The following is a 20,247-nucleotide window of genomic DNA, read 5'->3' as shown; positions in this document are numbered from 1 at the left end:
CTGCCACAATCCTGGGAGCTTGGAGAAGGACCTCGAGTTCAGATGATAATGCAGCCCAGCTGACACCTTGATTTTAGCCTCATGAGACCCGAAGCAGAGAAGCCAGCCTCATCAGCCCAGTCATCTCATCTACAGAACTGTGAGCTTGTAAACAGGTGTTTTAAGGTGTCGTGGGCTTGAAAACCGGCCCCCCAGGAACGTGGAGGGCACGGAGAAACTGAAGGAAGAGGCAGGCCGCTCCAGACTCGCATGTTGCGGTTTCACAAGAAAAGGAACTTACTTACGGGGCTTGTCTCGGGCAGGCTAGGCCTGAGAGATCTCCGCACCCGCCTGCCAGAATCTTAAAAGTTTCTACAGAGGCGTTAACAGGGCTCAGTCACGTACCCAGTCCAGATTGTCCCGACAACACTTTACTCTCACAAGGCTATGTCCTTGGAACAGTTCCTAGTGTGGGAACGGTGGACGGAGCAGACAATCGAAGGACAGGAGAGGGGCTAAGGTGCCTCCGGTTGCTTAGGTCCAGCTTACAGTCACCCAGGGTCATGTCCCCTTGGTGACCTCCTCCACCAGGCACTAGGTGTGCGGTAACTTACTACACAACAGCAGGAGACTAACATATGTGCATTTCTCAGATGCACCATTAGGGAGATGGAAATACCTTCAAAACGCCCAAAAGGGCACTACTCCTCCACCATCCAAGGCAATACATACCCTGTCTATCTATCGGTTTTGGCTCTGCACTGTGAGCCAAAGTCCACGAGTGTCCACCAAACAGAAAATAAACTTCCTTGATGGAGAACCAAGAACTGAAGCTATACTACATTTGAAAACTAAAAGATGAAAGACACTGATTCTGTTTCCTTATTTCTCATTCTGTTTACTGAGCCTCTGAACCATGAGTGAACGACCCTTTGTACTTTGCTTCTATAAACATTCTCAATTTAACTTCCACAACTTCATGAAGTAGTGACACTCTCATTTTAAAGATGAGAAAACAGAGTCCTAGAAACTTATCTTTAACATAGTTAATATTTTCTTAATCTTATATCTCACCTGTATTTTATAGCTGAAGTATCTCTCCACCAAAGACTCCATCTTCACTTTGCATATGACACCTTTCTAACAGCCACACCCTCGACACCTCACCACCAAAGCAGTTGGTGGATTTTGAGACCTCTCATTCTTAGTTTTTGACTCGGTTCTTTGGAATTATGCATTTGAGCACGCTGTCCCCTGAGTTTGTTCATACACTGATGGTGTCAACTGGCTGAACTTCCCTAGAACAGTGATTTTCCAGTCCCAGTTGCACCCGAGAATCACCCAGGAGCATTAAAACTCTGCCTGGGCCCCAGTGCCAGAGATAACGGTTTGATTCACCTAAATGTGCAGCCTGAGCATTGAAATTTTTTCAAATCTCTCCCAGAGATTCAAAGATGGAGGCAAGATTAGGACCACTGATATGGAGTTGGCTCACACTTTGGAAGGAATTTACAGGGAATTCCTGGACTGGAAGCAATGGAAAAAGGGAAACACTAACATAGACTACGGGGTCCTGCTTTTGCCCCAAGGTATCGACCAGGGGAAGCTGAGGCCCCCCCGCCTCACTGTAAGAATCATGGAAAATAAGCGCAGCTAAACGTGCTAAATGTTTCCCAGCTATGTTGATCCAGATATTCCTGTGGTCCTTTCTATTATAAGAGTGTAATTTTAAAAGATTTACACTGTTGCCTTATTTAATGTTCCCATTTAAGCCTACTTAAAAGAAGTATCTTCATTTTCTGAAATCACTGTTTCTATTCCTCTTTTTCCTCTCCTTTAATTCAGCTTAATATACAATGTTATGCTTTTCTTTTAGGCTTTCACTTAACTGTTCACAACTTCTTTTGTCTTTTCTTATTATTTTTCTGTATCCTATTTAAAATGTTTCATCATTTTTTCTTTGTGATACATTTAGCTAGTTTCTTAATTATTTGTGCGAAACAGGAATATCTTCATTAGCAAAAAGAGAAACGCATAAAGTAGACAGCAAATTTGCATGTATAATGCCAACCCCAAAGGTAAACCTCTCTTAGACTCTACAATCCATTCATACCTAATTTTTTCAGCTTCTTGCATACATTAAATCTCTCTGGCCTGCAGGCTTTCTTAGATGTTATTCCCTCTGCCTTAATTTTTCCCTGGTTAATCCTTCCTTTTCTGGTTTCAGTTAAACATCAATTTTTTCAGGAATGTCTTCCAAGATGGTGTGTATCTTTCCAGACTTTGAATGCATATAAATATATTTATAAATGGGATAGCTCCATACATATAGTATTTATTTTCATTCAATAGGATGTCATGAACTTTTCCAAGTCAGTACATATAAATCTAACTCATTCTTTAACTTTGTAGAATTCCACTTTTTGTTAGTTTGTTTATACTCTACCATATTTATTAATTAGCTTGATAGAATCTTTTGCCAGTGGAATTTATGGTGCAATCAAGATCCTGGTACATATGTATTAGATCACCTGTACGTTTATTTGCTTAGATCCCTCAAGTCAGGTCACTGAGTCAAAAAATTTCTCACTGCAATTTAACACTAATTTCGACACATTTTACCAGATTTTTATCCAGAAGTCTTCTTTGTAATTTATACTTCCATTAATAGTATTAATTATTATAATTTTTATCTTTTATTTTATTTGTTAAATGTTAACTCATTATCTATTTTAACTGTTATAAAAAGCCCTTTATATTTATCTTGATCAATATATGTATCAACTGCTATGAATCATTCAGTAATCACCAAAGTGATTCCTTTCACAGAACTGTGAGAATTGAATAGTGCAAAATTGGTCTCCAGGTCAAAATTTTAAATCTTACCTCACCTATCAAATTCATGAAAGATAACTGAATGGTAGTAACAGCTTTCCTAAGAATTTACATTGCTTAACTGGAACCTAATCCAGCAAAAACCTCACAGGATCTAAAATTAATTTTCACATGTAGGAGGCAAACAGTTTCAGAAGTACATGTAAAAACTAAAAATAAGATGGCAGACCCAATATCATTTTTTTTCTTTTTGGTATTATAGTGTAGGTCAGTGCTGCATTTTAGAACCTTATGTAAGATGTTTATTGCATTTATACATATGTTGAAGTTATGAATAGCATACCATTTCACACATTTGCCAAAGCCTTGGAAGTAAAAATGTTAGTATAATTACTATCAGAAAAGTGTCAACTGAAGAATTAACAGGAGCAACAACAGTAATAATAATAATTAATAATAATAATAAAACTTGAGTCTTCACTTTAGAAAATAGAGTCTCTGACAAAATATTGGTTCACCTTTATTTCTTATTAATGGCAAATTAACAACAACAACAAAAATTCATCAAGAACAACTGCATAAAATGTCCAGTTTTAATTTATAATAGGATATCCTAATATACTTAATATTGTGAATGGAAAACGTATCCTTAACTATTTACCCTCATTTGGCTGAGAATACAAAGTAATAAATGATATTTAGGTTGCAGCAAATACCTGCTAATTAAACAACTGGCTAATGGGGAAATAAAGAATATTAAGATATATTTCATAGTCCAGGCATCATCATTCACTTTAGAGGTTATAAAGTTGAAAGGAGTGATATGGAAAACAACAGATATAATAATGCTTAAGATACGAGATATGGTCACAGACAAGAAAAAGAAACCAAGGGGTGTATGTGTGTGTCCCCCTCTCATACACACAGGCACACGTACACATGCCTGTCTGCAGTCTTACAGATTTGTAGGGTTGGAGGGACACTGTATCCCACTTGGTTCAAGATCACTAATAATCGCTCATCAGAGTTCCCTCTAACACATCTGACCCAAGGCCATCTGGCCAAGTCATGTCCCTTCCTAGCAATAGGCAGTCCATTCATTCCACACGCCACAGTAATTTCAGGGAGCTTTTCAGCTCTTCACCGGGCATCTCAATAAGAAAGTCCCACAGGCATTTCCAAATCAATCTGTCCAAATTCAAAGTCATGTTATTCCCTGCTGCAAAACTGTTTCTTTTCCTAAATCGTTCCCTGTCACAGTTAATAGCCCTACCACTCCACCAAGCTAGACCTTGTGGCAACATCTCTGATCCACTCCCTTCCACACTCCCACAGCCTGGCACACAGCAGGCACTGAGTAATAATACGTAAATGAAAAAGAAAGAAAAAATAAAGGAAAGAACGGAGGAGAGGAAAAAGGGAAAGAAGAAGGGAGTGAGATGGATAGGGAGAAATGGAAGGAGGGCATTTCTTTCAATTTGGGGTTAAATTGAGGCCCAAAGGCTCTGTTTCTATTGCATTTCCACGCTGGTGACCCTTGGTCAGGCAACTCTATCTCTTATCGGATTACTGCAATAGCCTTCTAACTTGTCTCCTGCCACCTGGCCACCATTCTCTCATCTCTCTAAACAGTTCCATCAGAACAGTAGTGGTCACCTCTGGTTGAAAAATATATTTAATGGATCCCACTCTTTATAAATCACGTTCAAATTCCTTAGCTTAATTTGGGCTCTTAAATCCTATTCTTAGTATGCTTTTACATTTCCATCTTCAACAGCCCCAAACCCAACCACCTTCCTACTCCCATCAACCCCAAGGCCATACAGATGCACAAGCGGAATGAGATCAGCATCCTTGCCAGCCTTCTTCACACATGTCCACAAACTGAAATATCATAACTTGATTCCTTCTCATCTAAACTCAATACAATTAAATCTCTGCTTAACAGCCAACCTTAAAGTACATCTATGAGCTCTTCTTCAAAACTTTCAGAATCAGGAAACCCCACCCTCTTTGCATGTCTACAAAATTTTGTTAAGTCTAATACAGTATTCATTTCAGTCTAAAGGACAAGTACAATATTAGTAAAAGCACATGATCCTACAGTCCAGGAATCCCTAAGGTGACAGCTCCTCTGAAGATTGATCAGGGTCTGCCTTTTTTGCAGCTTCACACCTCCAATGCCCAAGTCAGAGCCAACAACAGCTCTGCAAATGTCAGCCTACTTGGCGGAAAGCCAAACTGGAAACATTTTTCCAGAAAAAAAAAAATTAGATCACATAGCATTTATATTTTTGATAGATAAACATTTTGAAAGAAAATGTTTCCACTTATCAAAAAGGTTATATAGTTTTGTTTGTTTTTTTAATAGCGGTACTGGGGATTGACCCCAGGACCTTGTACATGCTAAGCATGCACTCTACCACTGAACTGATCCCATCTCCCCGAAAGGGTTATATAGTTTTAACTTGACCCTTCATACAATGTTTCAATGCTCCAGGGCTCCTTACATTTGTAATCAGCACCCCCAGATCACTCTGATACGACCAACTTCAATAAGTACTAACCATGTAAGACATACTGATCTTGACCCCCCAAAACAAACATCCCCTCGCTACCATCTGCTCCCTCTGTCTGCTTGGTCTAGCTCTACTCTTATTCTCTCATTCTCTCCCTCTCTCTTCCTTTCTTCCCTCTCTTTCTCTCTCCCAGCTACACATACACACACACACACACACCCCTCCCTCAGGAAAATCATGATGTTTTAGACTTAACCCTCTTTTATTTGGTTCAGTATTGTCTCAACATCCAGTGCTCTTTTATCAATAAATCATTTTCAATAAACAAGTTTGGACAATATTTCACCTTCTGTTGACTCCTTTTGCCATTAGAAGAAGCGCCAGCCAAGTCCTATATTATGAGCGAAAACTCCACAGCTGTACAGGAGTACCCCTGTTCTCCCTCTCCTGAGGATATTAGGTTTGATTTCCATATTTGATGGAGCCAAAGTGACTGGGACGAGAAAGTGACCAACAGAAAGCAGTCTTTACCAAGGGAGGGATTATGCTAAGCTAGAATTCAGCATCGTGGGGCATGCCAAAGTACATGGGTCTCCTACCTGGAAAACATCTTCTATTTCTAGTCAGAAAGGCTCTCTAAATAATCAGGACTGCTCTGGTCTAGGTATAATCTCCATGACGAGACGACACCACTCCTTCAGCATGGGTTAAGCTAGCTACATACATTACAACGTTTGCATGCATTTCATCAGACTTGTATGATAAAGGGTTCTTCACCACTGAAGTCTCTCCCTGGTTTAACCAGCATCCACCACTTGTATGAACAGCGATATGAAAGGAAGGATAAGCAGACAAAGAAGATAATTTAAAGAAACATAGATCCCACTTAATCCCAGGATCTTTTATTCCATTCTTGGATCCCAGTTGAGCATCATGAAAGTCCACTGAAGGATCAGACATTCTACAGAGAATACGTTATCACTTAAATAATTAGACAGAACCGACCTGATCACTCAAAAGCCTTTCCTCCTCAAAGATGACACTCATTTTAGTATTCAAATCTCATGTGGAAGTTAACTCTGCTGCTCAGACTGTAGAATGCCTTCTGTTTGTAATTCTAACGTAGCTTTACTCTTGGGCATTAGTGACACGGTGTAAAATGCTAACATTTACAGGGTACTTAGCAGTGATGCCAGTAAATCAAGAAGTTTCAGTAACACTTAGGTTTTAAACTTCTGCCTCACTCACTCTCTGTCCTACCCATTAGTGGTGTATAACTGAAATCTTAATTCTCACTGACTTAGGCAGAGTCCAGCCTCTTCAGGAAACAATAATGCTATCTGACATGCATGACCTTTTTGATTAAAATAACTTGTCACTTTTAGAAAATGCCCCTTCCATATCTCATTAACAGCTTCACAACCTCCAATCTTCAAATAAAAAGACATGTATTTCAGGAGATGCCCAGAAAATTTGTTTTACTCTTGGAGGTGTTACTGGAATAACAAAGTATTTATCTATGTTATTATCAGCAATAAGGATCTGGCTTCTATTATAAAACATATAAAAATCTTAAGAACAATTATCAAAGCATCTCCAAGGATACAAAAAGTCCATAGGAACATCAAGTTCAAAAATATCTCCAATTTATTAAGAGCTCTCTGAATATGCAAATGCCCACAAAACTAATTAGACCAATCACTGTCTAATACCTGTATCATAGTGTTGACTAACAAGTCTGTAGGTAGTTGCAAGAGATAATTGGATGACATTTAATTTGCAGAGAGAGAGAAAAAAAAAAACATAAACACAAACAAGAGCTAATCCTCTACTCAGGTTTCATTGTCAGGTCCCCATTACCCATTGTAACCAGCGTGGGCTCAAAAACATTTTACCGAGATGCAGAGAATGAAAACCACATTCTATACAACATCTCTTTGAATTAACTGAACTTTCCGAAAGGCATGGGACAGTGAGGAACATAACTTGACCCAGGGCACAGATGAAGGACAAAATAATATGGTACGATGGGGTTTTATCTTTTAACAGTATTTGTACTCAGTCCTAGCCAGGCAAGCCATCCTTCTTAGACAGAAATCAATGAAATAGCTAAAGAGAATTCTCTGGAATTTGGGATGACATAAATTACTGCATTTACAGATGATTTGGGCTCTGATATCATTTAGTATCTAAAAGAACTAAAGATTTTCAGATGCTTCAGAATACTGGTGAAGCCCAAGAGATCTTAAAGATTTTCCTGCAGAGCAGGAGAAAATTTAAGTCAGAAATATACTGTTTGTGCACACGTCTGTACACCCATACCCCATACACACTACCTCGAAAGACTGGAGCTCAATTATCTGATGATAAAAAAGCCATCACCTCACCAAAACTTACAAGACTTATCTTAAAATGATAGCTTTTAAAACAAGGTTTTAAATTTGTATCAAAAATAATATTTTTAAATACAGAAGCATTTCTGAAAGTTTGGCATTACCTGGTATAAATCAAAATTGATGTTGAATCCTTCTTTAAAAAAAGAGAGAGAGATAAAGAATATAAAAGGACTTCTCATACAGTAATACTGGGCAACAGTCACAAATATGATTGTTCAGAATTTACATTTGGAAGTGATAAATAATTATGTGTTTCATCTGAGTATATTTCCTAAGGAAAGGGTTCAGTCCATAATTAAATCCTTGCTAAAGTGCAATGATTCACCATACCTATAGGATAAAGTCCTAATCCGTTACCTACATATGCTTTGTGATAAAGTTTTAAAGATAAAAATGTGTCATCTTTGACTGAGAAGACAGTCAGTCCAAAGCTATTTAACTATGAAGCTAACTGGCTGGATAAACACTGAACTCATGAACTTATTGACAAATGACTCTGCCCTGTAGAAGTCAGTCATTCAGTTGAGAACAAGCCTTACTAACGTAAATGGGCATGTGTAATATATGTATGAGTTTCTTTACTCATACACAGACACATGCGTATTTGAACTTTAGAAATTAAAAACCAAACAGAAAGAAAAAAAATGCACGTTACTTTTTGTTTTGTTTTCAATTAAGTCATTCAATAATGCATTTATTTTCTGGGAAACTATGATGAGATCAAGTATCCACACAGGTGGTTAGGACTAAGATTCACCGTTTTGATGCTTGAATTTGCATGGATATCCTATTAATAATTGTTAACAGTCTACACTCTATTTACATTTTGCCCCACAGTATGAAGTTTAATTGACAACTCTAAAGTGATTTAAAGCTGCAAATTCTAATGCCTTTACAGACTCATAATTCAAGAGGGAAAATGGTGTACATACTAGTAATTCATTTAATTTCTATTTTAACTAACTTTGAAAAACAAACTCTTTGGAGTCTAGCAGGTTTCTGGGACTTTTCACTTTATTGATCTAAATATAATGTGAGAAAACCAACAAAGTCCGGTTGCAATTCAACAAGTAAATTCAAGATCTTATTTGGTATGTATCCAACATAAACAAACAAAAAATGATTCTTACAAGTTAAGCTTTTTAAATAAATGTATAGTGCAGATATAAGTAAAAGGAGGGGTCTTTTTTTAATGGTAATACCAAAAAATGATAAATGTTAGTGAAAAGTAGCATTTTATATTTTAAACTGATACACATATTTTTATATTTGCTTATCATGCCATCTAGTATTGCATTTTCTTCCTCAAAACACATGAGCTACACTCTGTAAAGGTTCCCTACAATATACTGTACGTCTGTGAAACTTGAAGTTTTGTTCAAATAAATTTAAATATAAATACACGCTTTCATCCAATGGGAGTTAAGATAAAAGGAAGACAAATGAATCAAGTGTTTGACATAGAAATATGAATGATGCAAGTTTTTCTATGCAAGGGATGTACATTCTGCATTTAGGAAAAAATATCTGCTAACCCATTGTTATTCCTGCACCGACTGCCCAAGATGTCTGAAGTGCAAACATGACCGGGATATCAGAAGACCCTCTAGCATTCATTAAATTTACTGTTAGAGAAAGGGCTTTGCATCAGATATAGGTAATTAGCGGGGAAGTTTGTCCTACACGTTAGCGTATCTTTTCTAAATGAGATATATCTCACAGTTTCACTACTGAGTTATAGCCTTCCTCTCAAGAAAGAGAACTGTTTGATTAAAATGCGACCCTGACATGCACAGTCCTTGTAAGCTTGAACTAGTTTTATCTCTCTTCAATTTTTAACCCACTAATGGAAAGCTGGCTGTTCTGGATTCAAGTAAACATTAATGTTCATGCTAAAACACATTTCTGAATGGTATATTAATACCCCAGGTCGGTATCTGCTTTTCAATTGTTCTAAGCTAGAAAAAGTCAGACCAAAATGCTCTGGTGGAGAGAGGAGAGGGAGCATCGCTATTGTCCTTGCCCACTTTCTTATATATTCTTCTGAATCCTTGGATGTTGGAATGTACTGGTGATGACACTGAAATGATGGAAGGGAGAAAAATTCACAACTTTTTATGCTTTGTATACTATGACTTTGAACTCATTCCTCTTGTAGAAAACTTTGCTTCTGATACAGTTGTGAAGCAAGGTAGTGCATCCTAATTCTTTGTCATCTGTGAATACATGGCAATGGTGGTTAACTTTAGGCATTAACTGGAGGGTGTTTTTTGATGAGATTAACATTTAAATCAGTGAATTTGGGTAGCTTAGATGGTTTTCAATGATGTGGGTGGGCCTCACCTAATCAGTCGAAGGCCTGACCAGCACAAAAACAATGGCTTCTCCAGCAAGAGGGAATCCTCCAGCAAACTGTCTGTGGACTATAACTGCATCACTGGCTATCCTGAGTCTCCAGCATGCCAGCCCACATTGCCGATTTTGAACTCACCGGCTCCCACAATCACATGAGCCAATTCCCTATAGCGAATCTCTTTCTCTCTATATACTTACACACCATCTTATCGGTTCTGAGAAGCCTGACTAATAAATGGTGCATGGATCAGTAACTTTCCTAGATTTTTTTTTCTAAAAAATTACTTTTTAAGTCCATTATTAAGTTTTAGTGTTTCAGAATGCTCTCCTTGTATATGAGAACATCTTTTAGTCGTCGTGTGATTCATTTATGCACTCTCATATCCAAGCGGAAATAACAAAATGCCATACTTTTTTTTTTCACATTCAGATGAAGAAAGGAAAACATAAATTGAGTAGTAGATGTCCAGAGTCTTTCTATTCTTCTAAAAAATACATTATAATATTTCTTCAAAACCCAGTTTTTTCACCACTTGTTACTTCTTAGAATTGTACACTTCTATTTTACTTTATCTATTTAACCTTATAGAAAGAATACCCAAGGAGTAGTTCGATGTTTTCCATATTATGTAGAATGGGTTGTTGGTAAGACAGGTTCAAAACTTTATTTTCTGCTTCCATTTTTAGTTTTCCTCTTCCTTCCTCTTAATAACCAAACCTAAGCTAAAATGGGGAAATAAATGGATTCAGGTCCAGAAAATTAATTCTTTAATGATGTGTTGCTGCCGAGGTCAAGCCACTGACATTTCATTATGATGAACGTTACAAGTGCTTTATCTCCTCTTACCTTCTGCAGGACATACTCTCTGAGAATCAGGACAAGATGTTAATAAGAGGTGTGCAGGCAATAAACGTAGTCTTCTCTAAGTTGTATTAGAAATTTTTGTTAGAAAATAGAAGATAATGCCTGCCATGATACCACTTCCCAGTCAAGGGTCCTAACTGATGCTCTCCCCCTTCACCTGCATAATCTTACCTCTAAGTCAGCTGACCTTTCCCTGACAAGAACTGATTACTCTGAAAAGCACATTCTTCAGTTCAATGGCCAAACTTTTGCCTACACAAGCAGAAAACTCCCAAACCAATGTGGTAATACACTAGGCTAACATTTGGACATCAGCTCTTTGTCTCCTGTTATTCACAGAATCTGATACTTACATGTACAGTCTACCATCTCCATTGAACATCTCACAGCCTCTTTGAAACCAGCAAAAGATACCTGGGAGAACTATGTTAATTTTTACTTTAACAGATACGGCCATTTTCCCCTTGAATAGATGTAGTTTTAATCTAAAGGAAAAAAGAAACACAGCAGGAACTGAGAAAGCCTCCTGTTCCCCTTCCTCCAAAGTTTTATCACAAAAAGACCTTATTTCTTGACTTGTTCTCATCTTTAAGGGAAAATATCCTTTTTTAGAAGAATTACAGTTTCACTAATTTTGGAAGTTATAACGACACTCACCTCAGGCAGCCGCAGAAGATCCAGCTCATTTCGTGTGCATCCTGTAATGCTTCATAACGTACCTATTCAATTTCCTGTCTTTATTAGGATGTTCCCATTCTGATCTAATAACATTCTCTATAGATGAATGGGTAGGTATTACAGATTCATTTCCATCATTTATGTGGAAGCACTTCTGCCTTCACTTTTCTTTTTTCTTACAATGTAAAAGTTTCCTGTCTCTTAGCTGTCAATATCAAAAATTTCATGAACTTTTTTTCCTAAGTTGATTTTTAGGATACACCTCGTTCCTTTAAAAAATAATTAGATTTGGGGGAACTTCTCTTTCCTAAATAGTTTTCCTTTATTATTAGGGCTCTGAAGCTATCACAATGTTATCTGAGGAAAAGATTTGTTCCTTAACAATTCTTCAAATATTTCTGGCCAAGAATCTAACAGAATAGCTGTATTTGTACATATGTTGAAACAACTTATAGTATCAGTGAATAAAAATTGTGAATCTGGAGTTATGAATACCTAGAAACCCAGGAAGCAAACTGCCATCCTGCTATGGTGATAAACTTCGATTTTTATCCTTGAATGTGACATCTAGGAATCTTCACCGTGAATTGTCCACTGGTAACTGGTAACCATATCTTCTACATAGACAGGCCGTGGCCTGCTCCAGACACAAGAAGGATGTAGTCTGTGTAACACCCACTGCTCTCCTTTCTTACCTTTTATCATCTCCTCTCTCCCTCCTGGTGTCTCCCCCTCCCAAAATTTGCTTCATATCTCAAATCCTAGTCTGTCTCTCATTCTTTCAGGAATATATTACCTGCTGTCTTTAACTACCAATAATAAGCCAATAGCTTTTAGGGGTATGTATAACTTAACTACATGCATGCAGAGACAGAAAGCACTAAATTCTGATGGTGAGGTTAGACTTTATGGTACCAGGAAGAGAAAAGCCTTCTGCCCACATTACACTGCAGTACAGAGAAGGCTGCTTATAGATGAAGCCAGAATGCTGCTGGGTCAATTTTTATAGGTTAGATTTTTTCAAACAGACATTATTTGTTTTGATACATGGGGAAAAAAGAAAATCTGGCAGCAAATATAAGAGCTATAAAATATATTCGGAGTGGGGGGTATAGTTCAGTGGTAGAATGTATACTTAGTAGGCACAAGACCCTAGGTTCAATCCCCAGTATCTCCATTAACAACAACAACAAAAAAAAAAAACATTGATCTCTGATTTGATAGTATTAAGTCCCTGGTTTATTGGATTAATAATATTAATTATTAATTTTATAGATACTGTGTGCTTACTACATATCCGGCACTATTCCAGGCACTGTATGTGTACACAATCATCTACATAGACCTCACAACAACCATGTATCTATCCATGATAGGCCAGAATCTATGGTCCTGGGATCTGCACTTCAGGGAAGGGGACTTCCATCTAGAAGTTAAAAAGGAAACGATGAAGGCTCATAAAAATGTTCGTGCGTTTTAACACTGATGGATATTTTCTGAGTAGGAATAAAGTTGTGTCAATATTAATAGGTCAAGGGGGGGCTTACTCCAAGCTAACATTGTGCTCTCCTGTCTTCTAGAGCTTCCTACAACATGCAAAGAGTCCCACAGTTCAATCACATATGTGTCCTTCCAATCATTCAATAATATCCATGTTCCAGACACTGAGCTAAGTGGGTATTCTCAGTTACTCAGATGCTAAACCTTAGTTCCTACTGCCAATTTTCACAGCAAATTAAGACCTTTTTGTTCTGCAATTAACCTTCCACTATGCTATTTGTCACAAGAACCCCTTGAGTTCTGTGATGACCTAAAATCAAAGACAAACTAAAAATTCACATTGATTAAATCTGGATAATAATTTATATTAGTTCTCCAGACCATTCCAGAATACAATTAACTTTTAAAGCCCTTTTTTAACCTTTTTAAAGCCTTTTTCACAATATATCAACTTTCAACCATATTAATCTTGAGTTAATATTACAAGAGTTAAACTTTCAAGTGAAAAAAGGACATACAACCTGCCTGGATCTCATTACATTTCACTCTGCAGGAGACAACTGATAAGAAAATTCTCCAAACCCTACCAGCCAACACTGTATATCCAATGACTGCTTAACAACAGAGGTGATGAGGGCACCAGCTTTCCTAAAGGAGGTACATTCACCATAGTATTCCAGGGATGTCTGCTTAGAATATTAAATGTGGAAGGACCAGACCACAGGCTTCCATCCAAACTGAGAGAAAGAGACTGGCTGAAGAGTACAGCAAGTGTCCATCGCAGCTGGACAGGAGTTCTTCTAAGAGAAGCACTGTGTGTGCAATAAGAAGTGGCAAACTCCAATGAAGCACATATAATCCTGTATTAAAACACAGGGCAGCGAAAATTATTATAATTAACATATATGCAACATATATATGATTAAAGTCATCCTTGACACATACTACTTGGGAAAATATTTTCTTATTATATTCTTTCCATGCTCAATGTTGCCTTGTCAGAGAAACTGTATCTATCCAAATTAGACTGTTTAACCCTACTGTCACCCTGTTCTGAGCATTCGCTAACCCCGCTACATTTTTTGCTTTATGGATTTATACCCTGTATACTCTTATTCTCTCTCTCCCCCAACTAGAAAACTATCATAAATACGAATCAAATAAATGAATCATTTTGACACTTTATAAAACCTATGACCTCCACAGCTTATTACTAGACAGTAAAGATCTTTTAAATCATGTCTTTTATTACAAAATGACTAATATTCTTAAAAGATCAATATTGCTAAAGAGTGGAGAAAAATAAATTTAACACATAATCCTTATCTCGCAAATGAGAAAACTGAATTTGAAAGACAGTAAGTTAAAAAAGTAACTCAAGGCTGATTCTGGGTCTTCTTCCTCATTCGATATTATTTCCTGCAATAATATCTCTGTGTCCCAGGCATTTGTGGCGATGAGAGTCCCACTTGTGTTTTTATTTTAGTTCCTTTAAATTTATTTCCAGTAACAACCGTATCTCAACTCTTATGTGTTTCTTTGGTTTTTCTTAATAATACATTAAAAGGTAGCATATACAACGAACCCCCAAATACACACTAGTCATATGTTTTTAAAAATGATAGAAAAGAAAATGCACATAAAATTGAAGTCCCATTTGTTCCTCTCCCCAGTTCCACTACCATCTTCCTTCCCGATGTAAGCAAAATGAGGCTGAATTGGTGCGTAGCTTCTAGTCGGCTTGTTATACTTTTATATCTAAACAGATCCATTAAAAAAAATCAGTACTATTTTATGTTTCTAATGCTATGAGTAGTATAATGTACATACCTGGTTTCCTATCACGCTATGTTTGGTTTTTTGATATTACATATTTGATATATACAGAAGGGTAATGCATTTTTATCAATATGTATTAATTCATCCTACGATGGAATTATTTATTTTTCTCGCATATCCCTCCATAAGTGAATGTCTCCTTTCAATTTACTTCCCTTGGTCAGTTCATTTTATGCACCCGTTATTTCTGTGGCAGACACTGCTGATTGTGTAGCCCAAAACCCATTCCAAATCCTTTGTTTCTTTTTCTTCCCTCCACCACAGAGTCTGAGAAAGCAAAACTTTCCTTTTCTCTAGCTTTCCTGTATCCACGGGAGGCCTTGTGACACTAGGCTGCCACTCTATGCATCGGCAGCTATCTGGAGAGTGGACCCTATGGCAAAGTTTTTGCTTTTCTGAGAAACAGGTTAAAGATCCAAGTGTGACTATCCTCCCTTATCTCCATCCTCCTTGTGTAAATGGGCCCACTGCCTGGAGCTCTGGCAGGTATCTTGAAACCAGGAGGGAAAACCAAAAAATAAAACCAAAAAAACCCAAAAACCAAAAATAAAAAACTGCACAGATGCTGGCTTTAATTTCTGAGCTGATGCAACCATGCCATCATTTATACATGCATAAATCTGTGCTAGTCTTGTTGGTGAGAAAATTCAACCACTACCGTTAGTTATGTTTCTGTATACTTGCAGCCGAATACACTATTAACCTCTACCCATTTCTTCACCGTTATATTTATTTCCATTCGATGATCTTTTTTTCCTTCATTTCAAGAGATCTCTCTTTTAAACTCTGCCCCTTCCTCCTTATGAAAATGTATGTTCTACTTCCCATTATTTCATAGCCTGACAAGCAAAATTCTCACCACGCACAGATCTTTAGAGGAAGGGGTAAGGGAGTGCTGGCTATTTTTAATAGCACCATAATCATGGTAAGCCTTATTGAAAAGTGAGCAAAACCTGAAGATAACTGATCATATTGAAATCCACAGCTTATTTTCTCAGAAGATAATTGTGATACTCTTAAAGCTACTTCACCTACAGAAGGCGGTCCAATCTTTAGCCAAACCACATTTATTCAGACACTAGTAAGTGATAGAACAAGAGCTGGAGAGAAGGAGCCTTACAGAAGAGTGGAAATGGGACTCTCCTTGCGGAGTTCACAGCCCAGAAGACAGGGAGAGAGGCAGCCCCATGACCTTGCAACGCGCTGGGTATGATATAGAGGAATGCAGGTCCTGTGACTTTGGGGAGGAGGAAGGCTGGAGGCTGTCTGGGACAATCACTGAACACTTCCCTGCAGGTTTAACCCTTGAGTTGACATTTAACGATGAGCAGAAAATCGAGAAGCAGACAAGGGCACTCCAGAGAAAAAGAAAGGCAGGAGCAAAGACAAGAAGAAAGGCAATTTTAAGCAATGGGTCATCATTTGTCATGAGCGGAGCCTCAGTGTGAGCCACAATGTAACAGAAGACGCAGGCTGTGCTGGTTGACAAGGCACAGCTTGATGGGGAAGTTCAGATCCAATTTTATAGGCACCAATAAATGAAGAATCTTAAGCATTAAGAAAAGCATCAAATGGCCTCCCCAAAGTATTTTTAAAATGTGTTCAGATATACAAAAAGAAAAATGTATATATTTAATATAATGTCTTCAGACATGGAAGAACTTGTTTAATTTCTAAAGTACTAAGTGCATAGTCCAGCTTCAACAATTCAATTTGTAAACCGTCCTGCTTAGCCCCCAGATGGAGCCATCCGGATCGCTACGAGGAATCGAGCCCCTGGCTCCTCTTTTGCACGTGTGATTAATTGGAGGCCCTAAGCCAGAGAGGCCCTGCCCAGCCCCTTTCTCCTGGTTCTCACAGCACCAGCGCTCCACTTCCTGTTTACAATCCTCGGCTTCTTTTCTTTTCCCTCTATCCTCACAGCGATGATATTCGGAACACATCTGAAAACAAAAGGTTGGGCGAGAATTCCAACAGGTGTAATTAATGTCAAGTGCTCCTGCAAGTGGCAGTGCTCTCCCGCTGCCTCCTCCACCTGCTGCCTTTCATGGCTGCCTTCCTAACGCTGCGTCCATCTGTTGAAAATGTGCATCCAGAATTCATCATTTTACAGCCTGAGAGGCACCTGAACCCTCTTGTCCTCTTCTTAAGTGAGCCCTCAGAGAGTCACTTTATAGGCACAATTAGTTAAGTGTTGCGATGCCATGGAGATCGAGCGCACCCGTTCCTCGTGGCACTTTCAGTAACTCGAGGTGGTTTGCTCATATTCAGAGAGTTGGCTCAATAAAAAAGAAAAAGAGTCTCAATCCTATAATTTGCTGTTTTGCTTATAAGTAGAAAGTATACGCTAGGAACTAATATTGTCTACAAATACATATATGTCTGTATGTCTATGTATTATGTATGTACGTGTGTGTGTGTATACATACAGACACATTGTCAGCGTGTTTAACACGGGTGATGGACCACGTTAAACTCCTGTGCTCCACCAAGGCCTTTAGATGGAAGGGAAAAGCCAGTTAGGACTCCCAGGCCCATTTCTGGCCAAGTGGACTTCCAACATGAATAAGGACGCTAAAAGCTGAAATTACCAATAGGACAAGGTAACAAAAAATAAAATAGAGAGTAGTAGAGTAAAAAGAGGGTAACTTTGAAGTTTCTTACATGCACAAATGGTATTTGCACCCCCGTCCCGCCCAGTGCTTAGCCGCGTTACTAGCTGGCTGCCCAGTGATCTAGGCTAGGTGTCATGAAGAGAAGAATCAGAGAAACTAATTATATTCATAACTGACTACAATTTAATGTGTTCTACCCCTTGAAAAGTATTTTCTATTTCAGAGAAAACCCTCAGAGTTTCCTAATATGGCTTAAAATATACACGGGTGCAACACTCACACACACAAAGTATTTCTGAGGGTGGAGCTGGAGCTCACAGTATTGGTAGATAAGGCAGTTATTGGAGGGAAAGGATGAGGAAGGTACCCAAGTGCTTCACCAAACATGTAGAAGAAATGTTGCCTATTCCAGTTACACATAAGAGCAGCCTGTGTTTACTTTTCGCTGGACAAGTACTTCAGGAGTCTTGGTGGAAGGGAACGTAAGTATGGATTTTCCTGTAATAATCATCCCTGAAAGTCAGAGGATTTTTTTTATTCTTTTGGACTGGAAGGATTTTTATAAGATTTATACAATCTATGTCCTTAATGTGTTAATAGTTAAAGCATAAAATAATAACCCTATTTCAGGTTTTCAAATTTAATAAGACCTAGAACCCTATTTGTGGTTTTCACTGAAGTATTCCTAACACCCAGCCCCTGGCACATGATAGGTGATCAGTAAATATTTATTGAGTGAGAAATAAGCACTAAGATCAGCATTTTAAATACAATCTTGAGACTCAAAATTAAGTGACTTGCTCAACTATGTTTGGTGTTTTTGCTACAGGAACAAGGAGCTGCAGCATCTTGCTTCTTTGACATCACTAAGCTGCCCCTAGACTTCTTCCTAGGAAAATCCACTGTCTGTAAACTCTCCTGCTTGGAGAGCTCGGTCAGTCTCAGCTTCAATCCAGATAACAAACTACTGACCCCAAAGTGTGTCCATGCATTGTGCCACCTGCTGATGGATTACAGAGACAATCCCCTGGCCCATCAAGTATGAAGTACAACCCTATGAAAAGGCACCTTGTCAGTGAAGCCATTTACCACGTTAAATAACTGTAATTGTCTCCTACACATCACCTAGGTCCCTTCCTAAAAGTAGCAGAGGAAAATCTTGGTTAGAATGAAAGTTTCTGTCTTCTGGGGGAAAGAGATTGAATAGATGTGGAGGGGAAGAGAACAACTAGTCAGAAGATGATAAGCAACTGAGCTTCAGATAATGAGAAAGAAGAGGGTTTGCCTGCGTTCTAAGGATTCTCCCAACCAGAGTTCCCTGGGTCAGGCTGATAAAAGGGCATTAACCAAAGAGAAGCCTCCTGAAATTGCCACCATTGCCCTGGAAACTCCAGCCAGCCACAGGATCCAGAATCATCACCACTGATATTCAAGCTTTGACCAAAACCATAGCCAAGATCAGGAAGGGGTACTTTTAGCAGCCAGCCCTTCCTTGAGAACTACAAGCCAATTAGCTTCCTTGGGCTTGCCTACACTTAGTTTATTAATCTCCCAAGTGTGGGTGATAACATTTTAAGCATTTTGGCATTTTAAGTATGTTTTGAGCCCCCTAATTAATTAGATTGTGTTTTATTGTACACCAATAATGCAAGACAAAGTTTAAGAATCGATTCAATAAAAGATGCCAACACAAATTACTATGTGAATTCAAAGGAGGAAGAGCTCACATCTGATTGGAGAAAAGAGGAAATGAATCACGGACAAAGCGGCCCTTGAAATCTGCCTCAAAAGCCAAATAGTATTCCGACAGACAGAAATGAAGAGATAATTCCAAGAACAGGCAACAAAATGAACAAAGGCACCAAGGTAGCTATTGTGAGGGATCTGGGAAATAAAGCAGTACTTTAGTTTTACTGGATCACAAGATATGAGTAGGGGAATGAAGCAGGTGGGGGGTTAAAGGAATGAATACTGATTACCAACAATCTTGAATACTCTGATAAGGACTAGGAGCAAAATGCTGGCAGAACTGGGAGACAACAGAGGGTTCGGACCATGGGCTCAGGGTAAGGGTAATAAGTGTGATGATTCCCACGCTGAAATTTCAAGTTCTAATCTCTCAATCAAATTAGATCTCCAAATGCTGTAAGATTTCTAATCTTACATTTCACTATAAACTAAAAGTCACCTATTCCTGATGAATATACTGTCTCTCCTCAACAAGCAAGTCCAAGTTATCAGCGTCCAGCTTTGATTTTCAGCATCTCTTGCTATCTTAGGATATTTCTGGATTAAACATAGGTGAGAAGGATGGAGCTAAGAAGGATCTCACATTAACCTGTTCCAGTAGCTAGGGACGGATGGATCTCTTAAAAACAAAAAGACCACATGTACCATCAAGACACTCCAAACACTGAGTTCGGTGGCAGCTAAAGACACAGATATTCTGCCTAAAAGGAAGACTGACAGCGTAAAACTGGGACTCAGTAACAATAAACAACAAAATCCAGGGGGAAACAGTGGTTACCTGTGCAATACATTTAAGCAAGGACTTAAAATTGGACAAAAAGATAGGAGACTGGTGATGGGTACAAGGTGAGAACACGAGCAAAGGAATAAGGCAAGAGCTCAGACAACAGGACCAGGAAACATGTTTAGCGTCGATC

The 20,247-nt window shown here is 38.3% G+C and overlaps 1 protein-coding gene and 1 long non-coding RNA gene across 7 annotated transcripts in view; one reads left to right on the top strand and one right to left on the bottom strand.

The window, feature by feature from the left end:
• The window catches only part of NKAIN2 (sodium/potassium transporting ATPase interacting 2), an 854,966-nt gene that overhangs the window by 690,275 nt on the left and 144,444 nt on the right, over positions 1–20,247 (bottom strand). The gene's annotated exons all lie outside the window — the stretch shown is intronic.
• LOC116665371 lies at positions 607–19,308 on the top strand. The gene is made up of 3 exons (XR_004321963.1): positions 607–1,885; positions 18,510–18,515; positions 19,298–19,308. It is a non-coding gene; the product is annotated as an uncharacterized LOC116665371 (long non-coding RNA).

This window comes from Camelus ferus, chromosome 8, assembly GCF_009834535.1.
Source record: "Camelus ferus isolate YT-003-E chromosome 8, BCGSAC_Cfer_1.0, whole genome shotgun sequence".
Classification (NCBI taxonomy): domain Eukaryota; kingdom Metazoa; phylum Chordata; class Mammalia; order Artiodactyla; family Camelidae; genus Camelus; species Camelus ferus.
This window is presented reverse-complemented; position numbering and strand designations above follow the sequence as displayed.